The sequence below is a fragment of the Stegodyphus dumicola genome, chromosome X1, assembly GCF_044657685.1.
Source record: "Stegodyphus dumicola isolate Sdum_Otavi_A_Nest chromosome X1, ASM4465768v1".
NCBI classification, from domain to species: Eukaryota; Metazoa; Arthropoda; class Arachnida; order Araneae; family Eresidae; genus Stegodyphus; species Stegodyphus dumicola.
Window position 1 is genome coordinate 164,711,103 of NC_140780.1, and position 18,494 is coordinate 164,729,596.

At 32.0% G+C, this 18,494-nt stretch overlaps 1 long non-coding RNA gene across 2 annotated transcripts; it reads right to left on the bottom strand.

Annotated features, from left to right (window-relative positions):
* Positions 1 to 1,238: 1,238 nt before the first annotated feature.
* Positions 1,239 to 17,438, bottom strand: LOC146993349 (uncharacterized). Of its 2 annotated transcripts, XR_015038347.1 has the most exons (4): positions 17,182 to 17,438; positions 12,888 to 12,997; positions 11,226 to 11,268; positions 1,239 to 1,643 (listed from the first exon to the last, which is right to left on the bottom strand). It is a non-coding gene; the product is annotated as an uncharacterized LOC146993349 (long non-coding RNA). The 2 variants fall into 2 exon arrangements; XR_015038348.1 differs by lacking the exon at positions 11,226 to 11,268 and having other exon boundaries at positions 17,182 to 17,419.
* Positions 17,439 to 18,494: the final 1,056 nt, after the last annotated feature.

Sequence of the window (18,494 nt, forward strand, 5' to 3'; positions counted from 1 at the left end):
TAGCATTAATTGATTTAAAACATAGAACTAAGGTTTAAAAAATTTATTGCATATTTTGTAGTCACTTTGAAATGAAATATTGAAAGCGATTTTCAGCCTTTAAGTGTTACATAATTTTTGAATAGAAATTATTTTTTTTTGCATTTAAATTTTCCAGTTATATATATTCCATATTTCTGTACATACCTAAAAGGTGGATATGTAAAAATTTGATATCAAATTAACATTTTATCTTTTAATCATAATATGCAGAACATTTTTGCATAGATTTATATAAAAAATATGAGATTAAAATAAGCACATTTGACGAAAAATGCAGTAAAAAGGTAATTGGAGATTAATTCTTGCAAATTTTTTACCAAAAATGTGCACTTATACACAGTAAAGAGGAGAAGATATCAGACTAAATTTTTACCCAAGTCATTCATATATGCAAAGAAAACATAGGGAAGATTTAGGTCAATTATCAAATATATAACTTTTGGTACCGTAAAATATGTGGAATATATACGTTAATTTCTATCTAAAGTATAGTTAATTACCAAATTCAGTAAACGACTGTACTTACCTCTTCCAATAGTTACGAAATTGAATTCTTGCTTATTTTCCTTGAATATGAATGTTTAATGTCACAAATATTGCATTCATATCTTCAGATAATACACAAAAATATATATTCATTTATTAAAATTAAGTTTATCAAAAACATGTTAAAGAAAATATTAATTTGCATGTAAGTTAATCGAGTAACTTCTGTTTTAAAAATCTGTTTTAGTTACACACATAATTATGATATGTAAAAATTTTACATTTATCAGTCAATCTTGCAATGTATTGTAATCTATTATTGTTGTCTTTCTCAATTTAAAATCTTATAAATATATTAGATCAGTACTAAAAGTTCACCTCTACAAAAGAAATGCTTTATCGAGGCATTTTTAAAAAGTTCCCTTTTACAATGTAACTGTTAATTTCATAAACAAGTTCATAAAATTATGCAAATTCAAAATTACTAAATATGTTCTTTATTTTATCTTATATACCAGATAAATTTTTAAAAAGTTAATTTGTTTAGGAATATTGAAGTTTTTAAATATGTCGTGTGACTTTTTCTATGACATCATTATAAATGTAGATGATGTGGACATACCAATTATTTTTTTTTTTCATCAAATAGCTTTATAGTATTAAAATTTAAAAGGAGGCAACTGGACAAAAGAAAGCAATTAGAAGTTGCTAATTTTTTATTAATTTGTTGTCAAATGCTGTGCATTTTAGATTACACTCATATGATGACAATGAGTTATTTAAATTATAAAATTAATATGAACATATCCCACATAAATTAACAAGTATCAAATTTCAAGTTGTTTGAAGTATTATGAACTGTAATACTACCAAAAGAAATACACATGAAATTAATTTAAGAGTTAGGTTTATTTAACAGGTATTCGAAAACTGCATTTACTGTTAAACAATAAAAACTAATATTAAATCTGAAGAACATAATTTTTTCAATAATAAAATTCAACATAGATTTCATTCAGCTTCGCCATATTTGTTCTATATTTTGCTGTCTTTAATATCTTGCTCGATTTTTGTAAAAGTGAATTCTTTGTCACCTAATGTTTTGAGAACAGCTCCTAAACAAGAAAAAGAAAAATTTGTAATAATTTCACACATTTTCAGTTTTTAAATATAGTTGAAGTATTAAAAGATGCATATAAAATGCACTGAGTATTTCATACTTAAAAATTTACATTTCAGTAATTAAAAATTTAAGCTCATACTATCACACAGTAAAGTTCAATTATATACCTTACACAATGCCTATAATTTCAAGTAAAAAATACTTAAAGATTTGTTTAGAACTGCAAGGTTAAGAAAGTCTTTAATGGTTATGTTTGTATTTAAGTACACGAGAAACAACTTAATTTTGTATTATATTGCATTAGCCTTTCCAATTTTACTCTTACATATAGGTAAAGAATATTCGCTTTCTTACAGGTAACTTTTTCTTAAAAAAAAAGAGTAATCAGAAAACTAATCACAACACCATACACATATACAGATTACTTCATAAACATATACATGTCATTAACATACATATATGCATTAACAGGCTATTTTACACATCTCAATAAACCAGAAACAAATACACAATCAAAAGTATTATCAGTAATTTCCTCCAGAATCAGAACACAAATCTTTAATTATAACAATGGCATCTCAGTTCGCAATATAAAATATTTTAAGTCTACATTCATGTGCATTCTAAGCAAACAGAAAGCTGAATAACAATAAAATTATAAATACCATAAAAAAGTTAAAAGCCATGTAGATTGATAGCAAGACTAAATGAAGTCTTCCTTCAAAAATCAATTTAAATTCAAAAATTTGCCTTCCAATTTAACATCTCAAAATAGGGTTACTGCTTTCACTAACTAAATTTTCTGTCTTGGCAAAATAAAAATTGTCACTTCTGTTGCAGGAAATATTTGCTGCAAACTTTGTATGCAAATAATCCAGTGAAAAAATTTAATTGTGGCTTGAATATTTTCTTTATTAAATAAATGAAAAATTCCCACGTAATATTAATTTATGATCCACATGAAGCTTTTTACCTCTACCATATTAAAATTACCTATTTTAAAAGAATTAATACAGTCAAAAGTCGTTAATTCGGACACCCATAATCCGGAATGATCTATAATCCGGACCTCAAAGCTGCAAACTTTCTGCGCAGGAGTTGCGTTCACGCATGCGCACAGGCGTTTACGAGTGCGCGTAAGACCTTTACGGCTGTGAATATGTTTGTGCGCATGCACGTGTAATGTGTAACGGAGGTAAGGTAAAATTATCTAATTCAGTTAATGTTGCAGATTGCGTTGTTCCTTAAACTACGAATTGGATCCGGCTTATTATTTTTTGCAGACTGTTAGAACAATTTCATAAAAGTAAGCTTGAACTTTCGATTATGTCAAATAGAATTTCCGATATATATTTACTAATATGTAATTTTATCTACAAAGCGAAAGTATGTTTTGCAATCCGAAATCTGTTTATCAATTTCACGCCGCGGATTGGAAGTTGATCTGTCAGCACTATCCTTATCTTCAGGGCAGATTTTTTATTTTATTTGGCTTATAATTCCTTACTAAGTGTAGTATTTCATCTCGATGTACTCCGTCTTTGATATGATTTAAATCAAGTTCCTCGTCATTATAATTCGCTTTCGATAGTGAAGAAAGTGAGAGAGAGGTTATTGAAAACGAAAACATTTCGATTGACAAATTAGTCGGCATTCTAAACACAGCAATTATAGGACTTGAACAGCGGAACTTTGTAACTAAACAAGAAATTATGTCTGTTTAATAGAATTAAAGAGAAAGTATTATCACATGAAACGAAGCAACTTACATTGAAAGAAATGTTTAATAAAGTAAACAAATAAATATTAAGCCTTTTCTTTTTGTAAATTTTGATCCCCTTTAGATCATAATTGTTCTTTATTTCATAAATTACGGTTTCATATTTTTAATTTTGTAATTTTTGCATGCCATCTTACCAGATTTAAACTGATGATCTATAATCCGGAAAAATCGATAATCCGAAATCGCCGAAGTCCCGACGAGTCCGGATTAACGACTTTTGACTGTAATACCTATTTTAAAATATACTCTCATATAAAAGCTACAGAATTTTTTACCAATATTAATATGGTATAAATCATTAATAAATCTTCTAAAAACAGCCCAAAAATTTCTGAATTAGATACCCAAAACATACTACGTAACTGTTAATGTATGCACTTGCTTGCACATACTTAAAATGAATTATACACACAAAAACTTAACATATTAACTTTAATAACTTCTTAATTAGCATGATGACTCAATTAAGGCAAAATATGAAAGAAATCTACCTGATGGAATAGTTGTAAAAGATATATTTAAAAAAAAGCTAATACTGTTTACCTTACACATGGCAGAAATTGAGTAAACTGTATGCAGCTGGATTATTTATTAGGAATAGAAGTTAGATCAAAGTACCAGTTCTGGAAGGCTTTAACCATTTGGGTGCAAAGAAGCATCTCAATTTAAAAAAAAAAATAAAAGCTAATAGAATTTTATAACTTTTACAATCTAGTACAAATATATTAGACATAAACAACACTAAATGCCATTATTTACTTGCATATTTTCCTTCTTTGTGTACTTTACTCCTTAATTTTTCAGGATATGATTTAGAAACAGACTTATGGTAAAAATGTGTGTGTGATTATGGCAAAGCCTCGAGGGCTATCTCGCCTAAGGGGAGGGATGCCTTCGTGGAGGCCTTTCTAAGGGAAACTGGCTCGTATACACGTTACACATGGGGAAAACCACGAAAACGCCCATGCAGCCAGCCCGTTCGCGAGATTCGAACCTCGGACCGAACTACCAGTGTTCAGCGACTTTACCGCTCAGCCGCTGGTGGGCTATGGTAAAAATGTATACTGGTAAAAAAAATATTGCTGAAACTGATAAGTCCTTTGAATTATATACTATAGTGTAGCATTTGATTTCGAGAGTATCAGTACTCTTATACCCGAGAACCTCTGTGAACGAGAGTAGAGTAGAATGTAATATAACTGCGTAAATAGCGCATCGCTGCTGTCTTATTAGTTAGTTAGAAATAAATGTTTGTGCCGTGAACTAGTCTGTTTTGGTTGCGTCATGCACTTCACTGAACCCACACCGCTAGACACAACAAGTTGGCGACGAGGCTGTGTGAGAAGCAAATCGTTCCCCACTCGGCGCACTCGGTTACATGCGTAAAGTAGTGGCAAAACCGAAACTTGGATTTAGGGGATTTTCCAAAAACTGCAAAAGGTAGGAAAGTTATTTGATTTTTATTTTGAAAGGATGGAGAAGTTAATTGAAGAATTGATAAAGCAGAATGCAGCTTTAATGGTCGCATTGCAAGAGAAATCGGAACATAAACAAGACAAAATTTCTGTTTCTTTTGATAAGTTCGATGAAATGGTAGAAAATTTCGATTCGTTCATAGATAGATTTGAGGCTTTTTTGGACATTCAAAATGTTCCAGAGGCAAAACGTGGGAAAGTTCTGATCTCAAGCTTGAATGCGAAATTGTATAATTTGTTGAAAAATTTACTCTCTCCGGATAATCCTTCAGATAAAAATTTTACCGAACTAAAAAAGGTTCTTAAGGATGATTTAAATCCTAAAGCATTAATAATACCTAGTCGGCACATGTTTATTAACAGAAAACAGCATGAGGGGGAATCAATTAGTAGTTATGTCACTGAATTACGCTCGTTAGCGATTCCTTGTGAATATAAAGAGGATATGCTAAATGCAATGTTAAGGGATGTTTTCGTTAGTGGTCTACGAGATCGTAATATCTTAGATCGAATATTTCAGGAAGATGATATCGATTTAGAGAAAACATTAAAGATAGCCTTGGCGATGGAAAAGGCGGTTAAGGGTGCAAATGAGATTACAGGAAATTCCGTAGAACTGAAAGTACTTAAAACCCAAAAAAATGAGTCCAAACCGCGGAAACAAAACTTTGTTGCTAAGAATAATAAAGGTAAAAATGAATCTTGTTCGCGTTGCTTAGGAGCAAATCACAATAAAAACAACTGTAGATTTGCAACAAGTGAATGCCGCTTTTGTAAAAAAATTGGACATATCGAAAAGGCGTGTTATTTGTCTAGGAAAAACAGACAGGTTAAACAAAAGAAAGTTGAGGCAAATAATGATTATGATTCGAAAAATGAGGTCCCCATGTATGGATTTAACTCCAGAACGCACATGTTAAGAGAGAAGAGCCAAAAAGACCGCCAATAACGGTTCAAGTAAAAATTGAAAACAAACCAGTTAGCATGGAACTTGATACTGGGGGAACAGTTTCGGTAATGTCTATAAATAAATTTAGAAAAGTTTCCAATAAAAAGATTCAGCCTACAAATTTAGTTTTTAAAACTTACAGAGGTGATAAGGTGGTACCTTTAGGATATGTTCCTGTTAAAGTTGAATACCAAGGTCAAAAATTAGTTTTAAATCTATACATTGTGAAGGAAAATTTGGACACAATCTTCAGCTGAGAATGGCTGTATAAAATCAATCTCGATTGGAATGCCATCAAAGCATTGAAAACTTCTAGTGAATTGAATTTAAAAAAATTGCTTGAGGAGTATAAGGAAATTTTTGATGGTAAATTAGGTGAAATTAACAATCACGAAGTAAAGCTAAATTTGAAACCTAATACTCAACCAATATTTTGTAGGTCACAACCGGTACCTTTCACATTAAAAAATAGAGTTGAATCAGAAATTGATCGGCTTGAGAAAGAAGGTATCATTGAGAGGGTTGAGACTTCAGAATGGGCAACACCAGTTGTGCCAATTGTTAAATCTGATTTTTCCATTAGGCTTTGTGCTGATTATTCTATGACTCTGAATCCTAATTTGGAAGTGCTACAGCATCCATTACCCAAACTCGAAGAAATGTTTTCCTGCCTTAATGGAGGTAAAAATTTTTCGAAACTTCATTTCAGTCATGCTTATCTACAAATGAAGGTGCATCCGGAGAGCCAACGGTTATTAACAATAAACACGCATAAGGGGTTGTATATTTGTAAACGCTTAATGTATGGATTAAATGCTGCCCCAGCTATTTGGCAGTGCTATGTTGAGGGATTATTTCAGGGGATTGAAGGAATTAAAATTTTTATGGATGATGCTCGAGTGACAGGACCGGATGATCAGTCTCATTTAAAAGCATTGGAAATATTTTTCAAAAAATGCAAGGAGCACGGCCTAAAATTAAACTTAAATAAAAGTAAATTTTTTCAAAATGAGATTAAATTTTTAGGGCATAAAATTGATGCCGCTGGATTTCATAAAACGGATGAAAAGATTTCGGCATTTGCTAATGCCCCTACGCCGAAAGGCGTCCAAGACATCAAAAGCTTTTTGGGATTAGTGAATTTTTATGCCAAATTTTGCCCTAATCTGGCAACTTTGGCACATCCATTAAATAATTTAACAAAAAAAGATGTTAAATGGAGTTGGTCAGAAAACTGTCAAATCGCTTTTGAAAAAATAAAAAAGGAAATTTGTTCAGACAGTTTTAATGCATTACGATTCCACATTACCGTTAATGCTAGCTACTGATGCATCCCTGGTAGGTCTTGGGCAGTGCTCTCGCATGTTTTGTCTGACGGAACAGAAAGGCCTATAGCTTTCGCATCGAGGACACTGACTAACACAGAGCAGAAATACGCCCAAATCGATAAAGAAGCACTGTCAATTGTCTGGGCTGTCAAAAAGTTTTATCTATATCTAAAGGGGAGATGCTTTTCTCTGGTGACAGATCATAAACCTTTAGTGGCTGTTTTCAAATCGAAAAGAGGACTTCCTATCCTCGCAGCCACCCGACTCTTACATGATGCACTGATATTGCAAGCATATCAATTTGATATTGTGTATCGAAATACCAAGGAACACGGTAATGCTGACTGCCTGTCGCGTCTACCTCTTAAGTCCGAAGATTTAAGCATTAAGGATGATGTTGAAATATTCCAACTCTCCCAAATTGAAACTCTTCTGGTAACAGCCAGGGAGATAGTTCGGGAAACGCGAGCTGATGAAGAATTAAATAGTCTTTTTATGAAATTAAAATCTGGAGAAAGTTTGGAAGGTAGGGAAGCCGAGTACACCTTACAAGATGACTGTATAATGAGTGGTCAGAGGGTAGTTGTTCCGAAAAAACTCAGAGTTAAAATTCTTGAAGAGTTACACCAAGGAAATTAGGAATCGTCAAAATGAAGGCAATCGCCAGATCCTACGTCTTTTGGAAGGGAATTGATCATGATATTGAAGAATTTTCTAGGAATTGTGTCGATTGTATTAAGTTCAAATCAGATCCAGTAAGGGCAAGGTTCCATCACTGGGAAGATCCAAGTGCACCTTGGGAACGCATTCACGTAGATTTTGCAGGCCCTATTTTTGAACGAATGTTCTTGATTATCGTTGACGCACATTCTAAATGGTTAGAAGTGTATACCTTAAAGCCAGCAAATTCCTTTCAGACAATTGAATGTTTGAGAGACTGTTTTGAAAGATACGGACTGCCTTTAGTAGTAGTGAGTGACAATGGTCCTCAGTTCACATCGGGGGAATTTGAAACTTTTATAAGGAATAATGGAATTATACACAAAACGTGTACTCCATTTAAACTGGCAAGTAACGGGCAAGCATAGCAGTACGTTTACACCATTAAACAAGCATTACGTGCAATGCAAGGTTATCCAGGAAATATTAAGCAAAAACTTGCCATATTCCTCGTGAATTACAGAAAGGCACCGAACATGACAACCTTGTTAAGTCCAGCAATGTTATTCTTAAAAAGAGAAATTAGAACTTGAATTGATTTAGTTGTTCTGAATCTTAAACGAAGAATGGAAGAACGCATCCGAAGGAATACTTACGATTTCAAAGACAGAAATTTTGAGATTGGAGAAAAGGTTGCCATTCGGGATTATAGATCGGCAAATTCTTGATAAAAAATTGGCAGAGTGACAAATAAGGATGGAGCGCTGCATTATACCATTGATGTTCAATGAACTTTACTGCGCAGGCACGTCAATCAGATCAGATCGGCAGGGAGCGATGTTCCGTCTGCACCGATAATCTATGGCTGTTACTTCAGATGGAAACGTGAAGTCACAGGCTCCGGACAAGGACATTGAACAAAGAAGTGAAGCTGTGCAAACTTTAGACGGACTTGAAACATCGTCAGTTCCAAGGAAAACTGATCCAGTCCTTCCAGTGGATCCTGATAAAGAGTTGCAGCAACCTCAGCCAGGACTTAGACGATCTTCATGCATTCGCAAAGCTCCTCAGAGATTAAATCTCTAAATAAGTGCGGAGGGATGTAGCATCTGATTTTGAGAGTATCAGTACTCTTATACCCGAGAACCTCTGTGAACGAGAGTAGAGTAGAATGTAATGTAACTGCGTAAATAGCGCATTGCTGCTGTCTTATTAGTTAGTTAGAAATAAATGTTTGTGCCGTGAACTAGCCTGTTTTGGTTGCATCATGCACTTCACTGAACCCACACCGCTAGACATAACATATAGTGCAAAGAGGGATGAAATATGTGACTTTATATGATAAATCAGATTACAATAACATTAAACAAAAAATATGAAAAACTGAAAAAAGAAATTTTATTTGAAATTATTTTTTAACTCGTGGAAAGACAGACAGTATTTCCAACTTATTAAATTCAATTACACCTTACCTTTGTCAAACCAATATTGGTACTTTTCCTTTTTGCCGGTGCAAGTGATAAAGTCGCCCAAAATGGTACAACCGATGCCAAACAGGAATATCCTCGCTGATAACTTTTACGTTTCATTTACAAAACAAGTCGCAGCTATTTCTATCAGATTGAATGTTTCTTTCAATACTGGGGTACAATTACATATAATTTTTACCAGATAGTTCAATTTTATGTCCTAAGGCTACTTGCGGTAATTAAATTAATTAGGATGCAATCACACGCTCACCCGAAAATATAGAAAAGGCAAAATCAAGGGCTAAATTCATCAATTCTAATGAGAATGCACTAGCGAAGTAAAGCTCTGTGGCTTTACATAATTTCTGAGTAAGCTATTCATACGAAATGAAATAATTTTTGCATTTAAACTTGTATTCCAAATTAAGATTTAACTTGAAATTAATGTAGATAATTACTGAGAGAATTAGCGTAGTTTAACATGAGATGAGATCACTTGGGGTCACATGATATGAAACGGCGAATCAGAATGTTGTACCATGAAAGCATAGTAAATTCTTAATCTCTTTTTACAAATACAAATTAATGTCTTTCTACAAATTTATTGTCTTTATTTATTATCATTTTAGAAAATTTTATTAAAATGTTTATGCCTTTAAAATAAAAATTTCTTAGAACTAACATTTGTGAACATTTTTTATGTGTATACTGTGTGTTGTCACCAATAAAGTCTGCTTGACAAGATTTGTGCCAGCGAAACGGAAAAGTACCCTAATATTTTGCATTTTTAAAAATAATTTTCATAAATTTACTATTTTAGGGAGGCTCGGTAGCACAGTAGCTAGTGCGTCACGCAGCAGCACCAGAGGTCCCGCGTTTGATTCCCAGGCTGGGCAAGGTTGAAACAGCCTTTCATCCCTTGAGTGGGTCGATAAAATTAGTACCAAGTTCCATCGGGGACTAAATACCGGGGGGGGGCCTGCAACAAGCTGACCACTTATGCACAAACACCACAGAGCTCACTGTCTAGAAAATAAATATCAAGGCATTGCCAGCCATGGCTTTCTAAAGGCTGTTTGTGCCATCCAATTTAGTTTTATGTTTTACTATTTTAGTAACATAAAAATACATCTGTAACAGGTTTGGTTTAGGTTTATTTGATTACTGCAAAGCACAATAGGGGCTATCTGCCTAAAGTGAGGAATGCCTTTGTGAAGGACTTTCTAAGGGAAACTGGCTCGTATACATGTTACACATGGGGATAACCACGGAAACGGCCATGCAGCCAGACCGTTCGTAGGATTTGAACGTCGAACCGAACTACCACCAGTGTTCAGCGACTTTACCGCTGGGCTGTTGGCGAGCCTTCTATTACACAGGACCTGTGTGTGCAGGATCACCTTCGAAATTAAGAGAGTTGTATTTAAAATCGGTGCTAAACTAAAGCTGCTTTCTTGCCTAATTTTATACTATTGAAAATACCGGTATTTGTCAAAATTATTCGTATTCAATATGTGTAAGATTAATAATAAGCTGCCAAACCACAGTTAACTATCTGGTAAGATCCGCCTAACGCTAGAGGGCGCCATTGAGTGTGTGCCGAGACTCGATGGATGATGCGCGATTTCCGAGATTGAGATATTATATTTAATTAAATCAATTTATATTTTATTGATTGGTGATTATTGATTTTGATTTATTGATATGAGATGTGATATTATGTTTTGCTGAACCACCACACTTTCGACAAACTTGGATTACCACTGAATCTTAAAACCACCGATGCGCATTATCTAATATACTACATTCAATGTTATTATTTTTCTTTTTGAATGTCAGGTTTTCATTGTTTCTGCCAATATATCTGTAACAGGACATAAAGATTGAGTTAATGTAGAATAGAAAATTACCTTGCAACATATCCAATACGACTTAGTGGCAGTACTTCATTCTCTAGAAAAACATTTTAAATTATTATACTTAAAGAAAAAAATTATATTTGTTACAGCAAAACAATCATTAACACAAGAAACCAGAGTTGAATGCAAATCTAGTTTAACTCCATTCTTGAAAACTAGTTTATTACTTTCAATTTAATTTAAAAATAATAAAGAATAAGGTACGTATTATGATGACTACCCTGATATCTCACCCAAACTGGCAATCCTTGTAGGTTATACAGGTTAACCCTAACATAGGTTATAGAGGGCACTAAGATAGAGAGTATTAATCCCACACTAGGGACTCTTAACATTTGGTGGGAACAGTTTGAAAAGTGAAACGGATATTTATAGTGAACCAACGCAAAATAAAAACAATAGTCCTTTAGGGACAAAGCCCCTTTGGACTAATAAATAAACAACTTTCAGCTATTTTTTCTTGTAAAAAATAGAGAATATTTTTAGAAAATAACAGTACTTTAAGTATGCATTTTCCACATATTTAACACAATAATTCTAGCTCTGTTGCAATACTGGCAAAGGTACTCCTCTGTTATCAGGACGGGATACAGAAATGTACAATAAAACCTCGAGATGCAAGGAAAGTTTTCAACATCGAAAATCTACACTATTCAGAAGCAGGAACAAATTAAGAAACTTGATGTAGCCAAAGAAATTATCGTTGCTTCCAAGCACCATAAAAATACTCCTAGATGTTAAGAAGCTGTTGTTGGTGTGAATTAATGAAAAGCAGTTAAAAGGTTGGTAACAAAGTTAAACTATGGTTATATTATTTACCAGTGTTATTTATTAGGAAAAATTGACTTGATATTAAAATGTTGATATTTTTTTTAGGTGTGGAACGAGTTAACTGAATTTCCATTATTTTCAATAGGGAAGCTTGTTTCTAGATATACCAGTTGAATGCTGGAATGAATCTCGAGGTTCCACTGTAGATATGTAAGTATGTGTATATGCATGTATGCACATATATGTGTATAAGTATACACATACATACATAAAGAATATACACATGCACACACGAGCACCTACATTTAAAAATGCATGCATATAAACACACATTTCTGAATCTGGTCATGATAACAGAAGAATACCTACATGAATCATAGGATTTACATTAATCAGTTTTATTAGAATTCTTAAATGAAATCTTCACTATCTGAAAATTCAGTTTCATTTCCAGCTGAAACTATATCAGGACAATCTCATTTATATTATTTCCCTCTAACAACTGAACTTTTAAAACCTTTTCTATTCCACTGAAAACTAATGCTACGTTAAACTTTCTAAATCTGAAAATTTTAAGTTAAGAAAGCTTAGAAACTGAATCATTCTTAAAAAAGTTTGATTATTGTTAGATCAATAAAATTACTTTCCTGTGAAAAAGTAATATGGCATTGAACAACATGATTTTACACATCAAGATATACTGAGTGAAAATTCCTGAAATGTTTTATTTCTTGGTATCTCTGCAAGAATTGTATAAATAAGATCACCTCCCTTTTTAAAAAAAAAAAAAAATTAATAATTAATAGAAAATAAATCATTTCTTAGCTTATCAGAATTCATTTTTATCACATTCATAAACAGTACTAATTTAAACAAACATACCATTATGATTTCAATAACTATGAAATAGAAAATCCAAATCTGCATCTTTGATGGTCTAGTAGATTGGACATCTCGTTTACTACAATTCAGCAGGGTGCTGACTCCCCAGACTGTAATATATATATATATTTAATTTACAAAGGAAAAAGCAACAAAAATATAAACAATTTTTCGTTTTATATAAGCATTTCTGTACATTTACAATTTTCATTTTTTTAACCATCTAGTTATATCAAAATACATGATTTAGTAAAATATAATTCGGTTGATCTTTACATTATGGTAACTTGGCGATTTTTTGGCGAAAATTTGGCAACCAACTCTCCTACAGCAAACCTCCATTTTTTTCCCCCCGCCGCCATTTTGTCTTCACGCAGTAAAGACATGTTTCTTTTCTTCTTATCTACTGAACACTTCTTCCAACAATCTACTAGCCGAATTACACTTTTGCTAGAAATTTTATCAAACAAAACTGCTTAATCATGACAAATATTCACTGCAAAATTGGGAAAAAGTGCACAATACCATACTCCTTACGAATTTTTCAAAATAACACATACACATAAACCATGTACACGCCGACTTATTTTTACTTAAAAAAACATCCCAGAATTGCACAAAAATGGCATTGCGCACACTCTTCACTATATCCATGTACACTGCTTTTTTCTCATAAATTAGAAAAATTTCACGAAAATACATGACAATTTTCTCAATCTTTAAACCCGGTAAAAAGAACATATATGAAATTACCTGATCGCGAAAAAGTATTTACCCTTTACAAATATGAACATTTCCACATATAAAATAAATAAAATATCCAAAAACTTTTACCTCTAAATCATCTATTACATTATACACGTCACCAACGAATTCATACCGCAAGTATTACAAATACTTAGTATCAAATATTTAAATTATTTCCATGCACGTTTATTTCAACTTAAACGTATACCAAATTCCTACAAACATAAAATTCACAAAATAACTATCATTTCATTAAAATATAATTAAATTCAAAAACACTACTTAAAATATAAATGAGCACATACATTAAATTAATAAAAATTACCTTACAATCCTAATTACTTTAAACTAAATCATTGCTAATAACAATTTCCCAATAATACCAAATTCCTTTCCACCTTACATTTAGAACAATGCATACAAATAATATCCTCAAATAATTAAAAATACTAACTTACCTAATCTTCTTCAGAATCTTGATTACGTGGACGATACACTTTTCTAATTCATTCAATAAAATTATTGAAAGATTTTTTCTGCGAATTTTTCCTCCATACTTCCTCCGCTAAATAAAAAGCAAACTTCTCTTTATCACAATGCCTAAATACCCATTTCAAATTCACTTTAGTTAGGGCCATGGGATCCAAAAATTACACAACACTGTTTCACACAACACAGAATAAAGCTAAATACAAAATTTCCACATTTTTTCTCGATTTCCCCCTTTTTCCGATTAAAGAACCATAATTCGTCCATTAATATCACATGACATATCCCATGATCTCTCATTTCCCTCACGCAAAATAATGCGTAATCGGAACTGAGTACTGCTCACATTATTACCAAAGTCCCAGGTAGTAACCTTTATCGCCTCCAAAATGTCGCCAAACTACCAGTTACCATATTGTAAAGATCAACCTATAATTCAAATAATTTAAGGTATTTTAGATCAAATACTAACTTTTCAATAAATTTTTTCATGCAAGTCTAATAATCAACATAACTATCAAGTTTTGACTTCGAAAATTATGTTTAGAGAAACCTGAAGCTGCAGTAAATAGTAATAAATTTTTTCAAAAAACTGAAAGTAAAGCATTTTTACTTTATTTTCTTTCTTGAACTATAGCAGATCTTTTAAAACAACAAAATCAAACAAACAAAAAAGAAATGCATTCATGAAAGGACTGATGACTTACTTATTATTCATGAAAGGATATATTTCAGTAATTACAAGTGCATGAAAATTCAGTATATACAGTGTCTCAAAAAAGTGATGGGACACTTGTGCTTTACAAAAGGAAACTGTAATAAAATAAATTAAAAAAACATGTAAACTTTTTTGTGGGTGTGTTTCATACTTAAATTTAGTAACAATTATTACATAACATACATTTTCTCAAAATATTAATTTATTAAAAATAAAATTGTTTAGAACGGAGCAGAAAATGGCTCACTTAAGTGATGGGACACTACGTACTATGCAACAAAAATCGTCTGAAGTGAGCAATAAAAATATCTTTTGGGGTATTTATTTTTACTCAAAAGCAATTGCCAATAATTTATAAAATCGTCTGCAGTATTTCTCTCCAGTTTGTTTTGGAATTTTTGTGTTTTTTAGCTCTGTGCAGCCATGAATGCTAAACGAAAAGAAACTTTGCCTGGAATTCGAAAATTAGTTATTAATTTGCATATTGAACGTGGAAAATCTATTAGAGAAACTACGGAAACAGTTAACTTCAGTCATTCAACAGTTTTCAATATCATTAAACGATACAAAAAGAATCATATTATTCACGATAAAAGAAGACCTGGCCGACCATCAAAGCTATCCAATGGAATAAAGCGAATTATCGTTCGAAATATTTAAAAAAAATCCAAGAATGAGTGCTCCTAAAGTTGCTGCTGATTTAAAAGCATTATATGGAGTAATTGTTAATTCTGAGACTATTAGAAGAGTAATTCGATCTACTGGATATCACGGTAGAGCAGCTAGGAAAAAAATTCTTCGTAAGTGAAAAGAATAGAAAACTCAGACTGGCTTTCGCAAAATCCAACATAAATAAGAATTCTGATTACTGGAATGAAGTTATATTTGCTGACGAGAGTAAATTTAATATATTTGGTTCTGACGGTAGAATCTTGGTGTAGAGAAAACCCAGGGAAGAATTTCGCAAACAGAACTTGGTGCCAACGGTAAAACATGGTGGAGGAGGAGTTATGGTATGGGGGTGTATGTCGTCCGCTGGAGTTGGTAATCTTGTTTTTATTGACAGTATAATGGATCAGTACAAGTATATTGACATTTTAAATCAAAATTTGAAATCTTCAGCACGAAAATTGAACCTTCATAACGATTTTAAATTCTACCATGACAATGACCTCAAGCACAGTGCTTTGAACGTTAGACTCTGACTACTGTATAACTGTCCTGAAATAATAAAAACACCTTCACAATCTCCACAATTAAATCCCATAGAGAATATTTGGCAAGAATTGGAATCAAGAATTCGCAAACATACCATTTCTTCAAAACAACAATTAAAATCGGTGCTTCAAGAAGAATGGGGTAAAATCACTCCAGAAATCACAACAAAATTAGTCGAATCCATCCCAAGAAGATTAAATCATGTTTTAAAAGTAAAAGGAAATCCAACAAAATATTAAAACCTTTTAAAAAGTAAAATTTTTGGATAAATATTTGATGGAAAAGTAAGTGTCCCATCACTTAAGTGAGCCATTTTCTGCTCCGTTCTAAACAATTTTATTTTTATTAAATTAATATTTTGAGAAAATGTATGTTATGTAACAATTGTTACTAAATTTAAGTATGAAAAACACCCACAAAAAATTTTACATGTTGTTTAAATTTATTTTATTGCAGTTTCCTTTTGTAAAGCACAAGTGTCCCATCACTTTTTTGAGACACTGTATATATAAAAAAAAAATGAACACAGATTTGGATCAAAGTACCTGTGTTTCTATCACATAAAATTTCCTTTTTTAATAGCACAATATCTTTGAGTTAAAGATTATATATTAAAGCAAATTTATAAAACTAAATTCAAAAATAAGAAATTAAATTATTTTTAGTGAAAACACTAAGCAAATAAAAAATTTTGAATTTCATAAATAAATGAAAGTTACATGCTTTATTTTTTGGCATAAGGTAAATAATATTTCCAGAACAGATTTCTGAACAATTAGTCATGTTAATAATGCCTTTCTTTTTCCATTAAAAGCTATTTCCTGCTTAATTACAGTATGCTTTAAGATAAATATTAAAACGTTTGAGTAAAAATAATATAACTATAAAAAGGTGAGACACATACAAACAGGAGTGACACAAACAGTAAGAAACAGACTAGTGCAAAATTTTTTTCTATTGATTTGGTATTCTATGTCATTAACAGTACCAAATCCTGAAAATGAATCATTAGGCACGTACACAAAAGAACAACACATGGAAAATCTCATTTCCTACACAGACGCTGTTTATAAAATTTTATATAGGTGAAGAAAGTACTGAAAATATAAAATATTCACTTACTTTCTTCAAATAGCTAGTAACCTCGATGGATTCAGTCACAAACGCCAATCCACGAACAAACAGTATTCTTTGCGACTTTACCATTCTTTTCGACCGCCATTGCTGACTTCACAAATATCCCGCCCAAGGTTCTTTAATATACTAAGGTTAGGCCAGGAACGGATCTGCTACATGATTTTGGTAATGGAAAAAATGTAAACTAAAGCAAAATGATCATTTTATATGTGGTAGATACACGGGAAATACCGGGTACTTTCCGATTTCTTTTTGTTAAAGAAAATGTTTATTTTATGCACAGAATTCGTACGAATGCTGAAAATAATTGTAAACATTAAATTCTTTTCGTAAAGGAAAGCATTAGAAAATGAAAAACGATATTTAAGTTAATTAAGGGAAATAAATATTGTAAAACAAGGTATTTTTCAATATTTTTTCGTAGTATTGTTTGCACTAAATAAATCTTGTTGAACAGAACACATTATGGCATAACTGCTAAGACCATGGTAAAAACATAATCAAAAAGTATTATCTATTTATTTTCATTGCTCATGCACTTTTTTTAATACAAATGAACTTTGACATTCCATGAGAAATATATGATCGTGATTTTCAGTTTAAATTACATATCTCAAGCAAAAATGTATATAAAAAGATTTGACTTAACAAATTCATATTTAAATACCATAAAATTCTACAAATTTCTTAATATCCGTCATTATACTTTATACTGTATAGTCATAATCTCCTATGCTACGTACTGTATAGTCATAATCTCCTATGCTACGTACAGCTTCATTTTCGTGATTATCACATTTGGTGTAGAAATTATGTGAGGCAATTAAGATCTCGCTATCTAATGGTTTGATTTTCATTCCACGATGGGCCCACCAGCGGCCGAGCGGTAAAGTCGCTGAACACTGGTAGTTCGGTACGAATCCCGCGAACGCTCTGGCTGCATGGGCGTTTTCGTGGTTTTCCTCATGTGTAACGTGTATACGAGCCAGTTTCCTTGAGAAAGTCCTCCACGAAGGCATCACACCTATTACGCAGATAGCCCTAGTGTGCTTTGCCATAATTAAACACACCACCACATCTTAATTTCAATTCAGCCTGTACATAAATTAAATATTTTTAATTACTAATGTACTGTATTTTTTATCAGGTTGTTTCTTAAAATATTTTTGTTATACTCGAAATATGTGTTCAATATTGAATTATTTTTCTTTCTCTTATAATTAAAAACAAGTTATATGGAATCAAAATTAAAACATATGCAGCAGTTAAATAACACTGAACAGAATATCTTACTTACT